This window comes from Limulus polyphemus, unplaced genomic scaffold (genome assembly GCF_000517525.1).
Source record: "Limulus polyphemus unplaced genomic scaffold, Limulus_polyphemus-2.1.2 Scaffold133, whole genome shotgun sequence".
Classification (NCBI taxonomy): Eukaryota; Metazoa; Arthropoda; class Merostomata; order Xiphosura; family Limulidae; genus Limulus; species Limulus polyphemus.
In genome coordinates this window covers 364711-372779 of record NW_013665743.1, presented here as the reverse complement: position 1 = coordinate 372779, position 8069 = coordinate 364711, and the positions used below count along the sequence as shown (strand labels likewise).

At 30.5% G+C, this 8069-nt stretch overlaps 1 protein-coding gene across 3 annotated transcripts in view; it reads right to left on the bottom strand.

Annotated features, from left to right (window-relative positions):
* LOC106473700 (SCY1-like protein 2) overlaps window positions 1–4244 on the bottom strand; it is a 263864-nt gene extending 259620 nt beyond the window's left edge. For 2 of the 3 annotated variants that reach the window (XM_022403153.1, XM_022403159.1), the window contains exon 1: window positions 4113–4226. The gene's annotated coding sequence lies outside the window, so the exon portion shown is untranslated. Of the gene's footprint in view, window positions 1–4112 lie in introns of all 3 variants that reach the window. The other variant, XM_022403165.1, reaches the window with a different exon arrangement.
* Window positions 4245–8069: the final 3825 nt, after the last annotated feature.

Here is an 8069-nt window from a genome sequence, read left to right as displayed (position 1 = left end):
AGATAGCCTTCGTGTAGCTTTGCGCGAAATACAAACTAAACAAAATTTAAAGATTTTGACTACAAACAGTCAAGTGCTCTTTAGTCAAGATTTTTTAAACGTTTGTTTTGAAAACAATATTCTATTTCTAAATTGTGATTGGAAAAACGTGAATTAATTGCTAAAGAATGCGTTCAATCTAGTTGAAGAGCGAAAGAAGACATAGCTGGATCGATACAGTTTATTTTATTTTGAATCAGTATAATTAAAATAAATTCAACATAATAAATATCGTACTTTTATTCATTCCGAAAGAAATTCAAATGAAAAAAGAAATATATATGCAAGATTCACAGACAAATATCTTCTTTAGTTTCATCTAAAAAAAGTATTATTATGTCTATGAAATAATGTAGAAATACTAATTCTGGATCTCTCGAAATTACAAAGGTGTCAGAGGTCAGTATACTACCATTAAATATTCTGGAGAATTTCCTCAAACGCGGACAAAACAGGAAAAATCTCACTCTTACCTTGTTAGTTTTCTGTTCTTATTATTTTTTTTTTAATATCAACCTGATCCAACCAACCAACATATTTGAATGTCATTGAACTTATTTAGTCAAATTTTGGATTCTGTTTTCATTGGCTATTTGAAAGTTTTAATTGTCACCAAATGATGTAAAATAAATTTTAAAACTCAAATAATACATCATTTTAAGTAAGATGTGAATGCAAGCGTTAATTTATAAAAGTGCCATGTGTTTGTATCACACATCATTTGCTAGTCGGATAAGATCTCGTTCTCAACTCATTGTCATTATTGTGTCAGAAAGGCTACTAATTTAAAAAATAAATAATGATATCTTAGCACATATCCCTTGATGAACATTTTAGCCTCTATTTGGCTTTCCGAACCCTACTGTTTCTAACACATGTAGATAACGTGGCTTAACATAGTTCTAATAATGTAAGTTTTAACATACGAAATGTAAACAATCAAAAACAAGTACAAGCAATAACATGTAATCTAATGACGTTTATAACGAAAACATTTCTTAAAACCCAAGTCATTAAAAATATACACATTTATCAACCGGTTTATGCCATAGAATAATGTAGATATCGAAATATACTCTCAAGTATTATTTCCAGAAAATAAAGTTAATTCTATCTTTGCCTACATACATATATATTAAAAGGATCACCAGGTTCGAAATGCTATATTCTTTAAAAGCTTCAGTTGGTTGGAAGCGCTTTTATTCCCCAGGATTAAAAGTTTGATCAATTCTTGTACATCTATAGCCGTTGGCTGAAGAGCATTACACGCGGCCATTTTTTTTACCATTACTTCATCTATGCCATTGATGTAAATCAAGAAGGGCAATAGTCCTAATACTGAGCCCTAAGTACCCCACTTATGACATGAATCCAGCTTGAGTGAGCTCTATTTACAACAATACTCTGCTTTCTTTCCATCTTGCCAATTTTCTATCCAATGAGACACCCTGTTCTCCACTCCTACATAGATACCTTTTTAACAAGACTTTTATAGGACACCTGGTCAAATACTTTCTGAAAATCGAGTTACACGAAGTCAACATCGTATTTTGATCTACATAAGCAGTAACTTCTTCAACTTTGTTAAATGACTTTGCAAGACAGTAGTGTCAAAGCTCATCAATTAGCCACAATTTCATATCTAACCAATATTCAGTTCAAAGAAAGCAGCTTCAACTGTATCTGTAAAAAAAGCTCTAACTACTAAAGGTTAATAATAATGTCAAAGCTCCCAAGTTAACCACAATATAATACATAACTGATATTTATTTAAAATCTGTCAGCTGTAATGTTATTTCTAGCCAGATCACACACACAAACACACATATATATATATATATATACACACATATGTATATATTTACACACACATATAAATATATATATATATTAATTTATTTATTTCATATTTTGGATATATATATATATATATATACACAATATAAAGTTAATTATCATTTATTTAGCATTCATTATTTATCAATTAATTTAAAGACATACCGAGAAAAATATCTTCTTTTACGAAGAAACTAACATTCCATTCCTTCTTTTTTCACAGCTTATTTGTTAAAATATTTTGATCCACTCGACTTCTATTTGGACAAGTGGAAAGTCATAGCAGCCTAATCCCTCACGGTATCATTATAATAGTTAGAATAGTGCAATGAAATGCTTTCGTACTAATCTAATGCCATAATTGTTCTCCTATAATTTATGGGAAAGTACAGCTACATTTATTCCAGTATGAGCTTAGAGCAGAGGCAACAAATAACTTCTACAGGAGACGAGTTTTGTTTCAACCTGTAAACAAAATATTTTTTGGAAAATTATGGTTTTGGGTTGCTTAGTTCAGACAGGTTTTGCACGATATTCATAAATACGAAAAGTAATACTGAATTATTACAAACAGTATATTTTCTTTGCTGTTATGATTTACATATTTCCATGTTTAACGTATTAACGGACATAAACTTGCTTTGCTGTTGTGATATACATATTTCCACGTTTAACTGAAACAAACATATTGACAGACATAGACTTTCTTTGCTGTAATGATATATTTTCATGCTTAACTAAAACCAAGGACATTACGTTTGACATATCAGTTATATTTTATCGCAGAGTTTACGTCGTAAGTCAAAGCTGACTAGATAAAACCTATGGACAGTTAGAGTAAACTGTCAGATGCACAGAAGAATATTGACGACGTTAATCTAGATTACAAGAATTACTTACCGATACTTTGATGGTTCTAAGTTAGACTAACGGGATTCTTAAACGAATATAAACCGATATTCTCAGCGAATTCAAGTTAGATTACGAAATTAATAAATTAAGAAATGAGTTAATGAACCCACAAGAATATCGATATCATTTATAAGCCTAAGCAAGACTAATGGGATTTATTAATGATAACATAGGCTATTAATTCAAGTTAGATTAACTGAATTAGTCTCAGTGAACTTAGGTTCGACTAGTAGAACTATATAATGAGTTCATACGATGTTGTCGACAGAGAAAATATACAAAGATAACCAAATTTAGTGAATTAACTAGTACGAAATTGTCAGTACTATAAACTTAGACAATAGTTATTATTGACATTCTCAGTTAAGTAGAGTTACTTAACACACACACACATAGATCGATATTCTCGATAAATTCAAGTTAGAAGGAGTCAATTAACATATTCCGATGTTTCTCATTAACGTAAATTAAATATAAAATATTTTGATGCATTTTTAATTATTGGATTTTATCCCTTAAATAAAAAAACATCATTAAACAAATTTTGTTTTTTGAATTTTGGTTTTAAAAATGTGTGAATTTTACTTCTTCAGTTTGTTTTTAGTGAATTAAGCATTATATTTAATGTGGAACTTTCTATAGACACCTAACGGAGCCAGATGGCTTTAGGATATATGGATACTAATTTGTAAGAAGTATAAGTAAGGTTTTTACTCTAGCAACACAATTCGCTACAAATAAAGCGTGTGATTTAGAGTTTAAAAAAAAAAGTGAACTAGTGAAGGTCTAAGTACATTTTATCGTTTTTAACCATGTTTTAAACCTTACTCAAAATGGTATTCAAAAAGAATAGTAAAGAAAATATTAATGATTTGAAACTTGCATGAAGTCAATGCCAAGCAGATATATGTGTATATATACATATCAATTTATTTATAGCGTATACATATATATTAAGCGTTACTTATTCTTATGCTTCAACTTTATTGTATTTTGATTTCGAGTTTTAGGTGTAGTATCTATACCCTTCCTATTATGCTTCGTTCAGTAGTAAAAGGATTGGTGTTTTCAACTCATATTTCAATCTTCGCGATGGATGCAGCGCATGCAGATTTGCGCTAAAAACCAATTTTTGAATTGGTGACCTTGTAAAAAACAGAGTTTCAAAAACCACGATCATGTATTCTATGACTAAGTCAATACATTTGATGACGAATTATCAATGACGAATATTCAATGCATTAAAAGTAATATTGTTTCCTATTGTTTTCAATAATTTAATACAATTTTGATTATTTAAAGATTCAACAGGTTTACGTACTCACCGAGTTCGTAATTTTCTCAGAGTCTGTTGTCTCTTTAACACTTTTAGCCTGCTTTGTTCTGAATGTCTCAGAGCTTCTCACCTTTTTAACCTGCCAGGATGGAGGTTTACACCGATACTCTCTTCTACGTTCTTCTCATGAAGAGAGTAAATCCCTGTGCCAATATTACTTACCTTCGTAAGGTAATGCACCATCAATAGCGCCCCCAGGCGGTCAGAAACGAAGACAACAATATCGACTACATGTTGCAGTCGTCCACATACGCGTCTGGTCACCAGTTGCTGCAGTGTATTCTCGCACACCCGTAATAATTAAAAATGTTCTAAAGAAATTTATATATATTTCTAAAAATGAGGGGGGAGTCCCTCTCATTGGCTATGAAATATTTTTACATAGTGGAGAAGCAGAGACTAAACAACCTATTTAAGTAAATCACAGTTATAACCTCGAGATTTAAGCAGCTAACGTTAAGTCTTAGTTAAAGACAATCCACTCGAAAGAACTTATATATTAAAAATACTGTATCTTGTAACAACAAAGCCGTGTTTAGTATAAAATACGTCGTAACTAAGCGATTTATATACATTTATTTAACTTCGTTGGTGCTTCATTATTAAGAGTCGAATATCTAAAGAAACTCTTTCTACTATTATCAGACATGTAAAGAGTGATGGTAGAAACGACGTGATTTTCAAGGAAGTGCTAAAGAGGATGAACAATCTAAGGTGAATGGATTAGAAGGTAATCTAAAAGAAGTGGAAATACAAGAAGGGTGTATAAAAAGACTGCATGGTGGCTGGGAGGGAATTCAAATAACTGCATTGGAGACGCACAACAAAACGAAAATGAACAGCATTGGTAAAACTAAGAAAAGAAACGGAATGTTGAACCAAAACACAGAAAATACAAGGAAGAAAAGAAGGCACGGCAAAAATAACAACAAACAAACACAGTGATAAACTATAGAAGTAATAATGAAATAATATCTATACTGAGAAATAGAGAGGTAATAGATCGGGAGAGAGATAGACCAAATTTGAAATAAAGGGTTAAAATCGATTAAGAATTCTGGTTCTCGTATCGATACTCATCTATATAAATAATATTTAGTTTTTCATAGTTTTTTCTTTGTGCTTTGCTTTCTTATCATGAAATGGAACATCCAGTTAGTCAGATAATCACATTTGGACAACAGTTTACCGTCAGATTCATTTTTCTACATCGTATCCTTTGTCTTCCAAGATATTAACAACATCGTTCAGTATAAATGATTGATGTACGTGAGTATTTCTCTATTGATGTCTATATTATTTATCGTGGCATTCTTTAATGTTTGGTTTGTAATTGTTGATTTTTTATTTTTTGCTTATTGCTGTTATCTCAACGATTGTAAGTATTCTGATATTTTCATCCATTGCACGGTTTGTTACTCTGTTGAAACATAAGATATTTTATTTTCTTCATTTTAGTCAGTAAGGTATAATTTAAAAAAAGCTCTTGCCTTTCTTTTTTGTCAAGATCGCCAGCAGTAATCTTTCCAACACTTATTTTACATCCTTATATTACCATAATTTATGGTCATTTATTTTATATTAATTGCTTATCTTTCTGATTTGTTTGTAGTTTTGCAACAGCGTAAATACTTTTATATTTGTTTATAAATTACAAAAACTATTGCGACTTCTGGTGGGAGTTTTTTTTTTTTTAACAACAGTACATTTTCTGAGCTTATAAATAATACATCAGCTGCGAGAAGTTGAACAATTGATTTTTAACTCTTAAAGCAGAACGCACATTTTTTCTCAACAAATGCATGTTTAATGTATACCTTTCTTACATGCTAGTTTGATAAACTAATGGAGTTCTAATGTAGTTTCTGCATGTTTAATGTATATCTTTCTTACATGTTAGTTTGTTAAACTAATGAAGTTCTAATATAGTTCCTGCATGTTTAATGTATATCTTTCTTACATGCTAGTTTGTTAAACTAATGAAGTTCTAATGTAGTTCCTGCATGTTTAATGTATATCTTTCTTACATGCTAGTTTGTTAAACTAATGAAGTTCTAATGTAGTTTCTGCATGTTTAATGTATATCTTTCTTACATGTTAGTTTGTTAAACTAATGAAGTTCTAATGTAGTTTCTGCATGTTTAATGTATATCTTTCTTACATGTTAGTTTGTTAAACTAATGAAGTTCTAATGTAGTTCCTGCATGTTTAATGTATATCTTTCTTACATGCTAGTTTGTTAAACTAATGAAGTTCTAATGTAGTTCCTGCATGTTTAATGTATATCTTTCTTACATGCTAGTTTGTTAAACTAATGAAGTTCTAATGTAGTATCTTAGAAGAATGTTATATGTGTGTTTTCTGAAATATGCTCACCAAGTTCTGAAACACAAGACTACTATATGAACAGTTTAAACTTTAATTTCTGTTTTGTTTTTTATTAAGCACAAGCCTCCCAGTGGCACAGCGGTATCTCTGCGGACTTGTAACGCTAGAAACCGGGTTCCGATTCCCGTGGTGGGCAGAGCACAGATAGCCCATTGTGTAGCTTTGTGCGAAACTTTAAACAATTATTAAGCACAAAAGATACATAATGGATTATCTGTGTTGTGACCATCGAGAGTATTGAAACCAGATTTCTTAGTGTCATAAGCCCTCAGACTCACCCCTGAATTAAACTTTAATTCTCAGTTTATGAAAGCCTTAATCAATATAGAATCTTGTATTTGTATATAAAAGATTAAAACTTCAACAAATATAACGCTTCCATGACTTCTTTCGCAACATTACAATTACAGGAAGCACTCATGTACCTCTTTATAACGAATACTAAGGACTTTTACTGTAACATTGATATTAGTCGATGTGGAGCATAAGACGACGATGGGCCAAGTACAGAACCACTGTGAGGGAATACTGTACGCCAGCGAAAGAAATATGGTGGGAAATGTATAGAAATTTGAAGATGGCGAAAAGTAGCTAAAAAACGGAGAATATGAAATAAAAATATAACGAATTTAAAATTATTTTATTTATTTTATTACATAGATGAAACAACAATTTTAATGACTAATCTTTAGATAAGTCGATGTGGTGTATAAGTCAAGGATTGGGGAAACCGTCAAAAAAATTCTTATTTTATACGCCGAAAAATGCTGTACATGAAATGAAATCACTTAGATAAAAAGATGGATGTATAGGAAGATAGATATAGACGATTTCATTATAACAACATCACTTTGAGCTATACTGATAATGATGAAAACACAACAACATTAACTTGAAAAAATACATTGTTGCGTTGTTTAAAAATAAATATATAAATTAGAAAATAAATTATTAAAGTAATAAGTTTGACCCAAAGATAAAAATAGTCAAATATTTAATGAAGAATAAATATTGATGGTAGGTTACATACAGCTCTTTCTTGTTCAGAAGAACAAGTAATAGGATGGAGACTCTGAAACTTGACAAGCGAATACTATAGAAACTAATAACCAACCATTCTAGTTTTATTTGTTATTTAATTACTCAATATTATCACAGAACCTTGGTTATCACTATAATAATTACCATTATTTATGGGCATAATTGTGTTCAATGCTTTATTACGCACACAATCACATATTTTCCTCTTTATGATTCTGTTTCATTACCTTAGAATTGCCTTGCCATTTAACAACTCTTGTTTCATAATGAATGAAATGGCGAACTTAAACCTACTGTTTAAATAAAAACACTGATAAAACTTTCAAAATAAGCTCAACATATAGGAGCTTTGTTCTAAATTGAAGCCATAGTGTTTCCTGAATCGGGAACAAGAGCGATAGATTATGTTGAATGGAAATTGATACAATAAGCTAAAGAAAGCTGTTATCCGAAACATAAAAAAGACCCTTTTCATCTGAAGTTTTATTTTCTAGGTATATTTTCATATCTGCCTTCG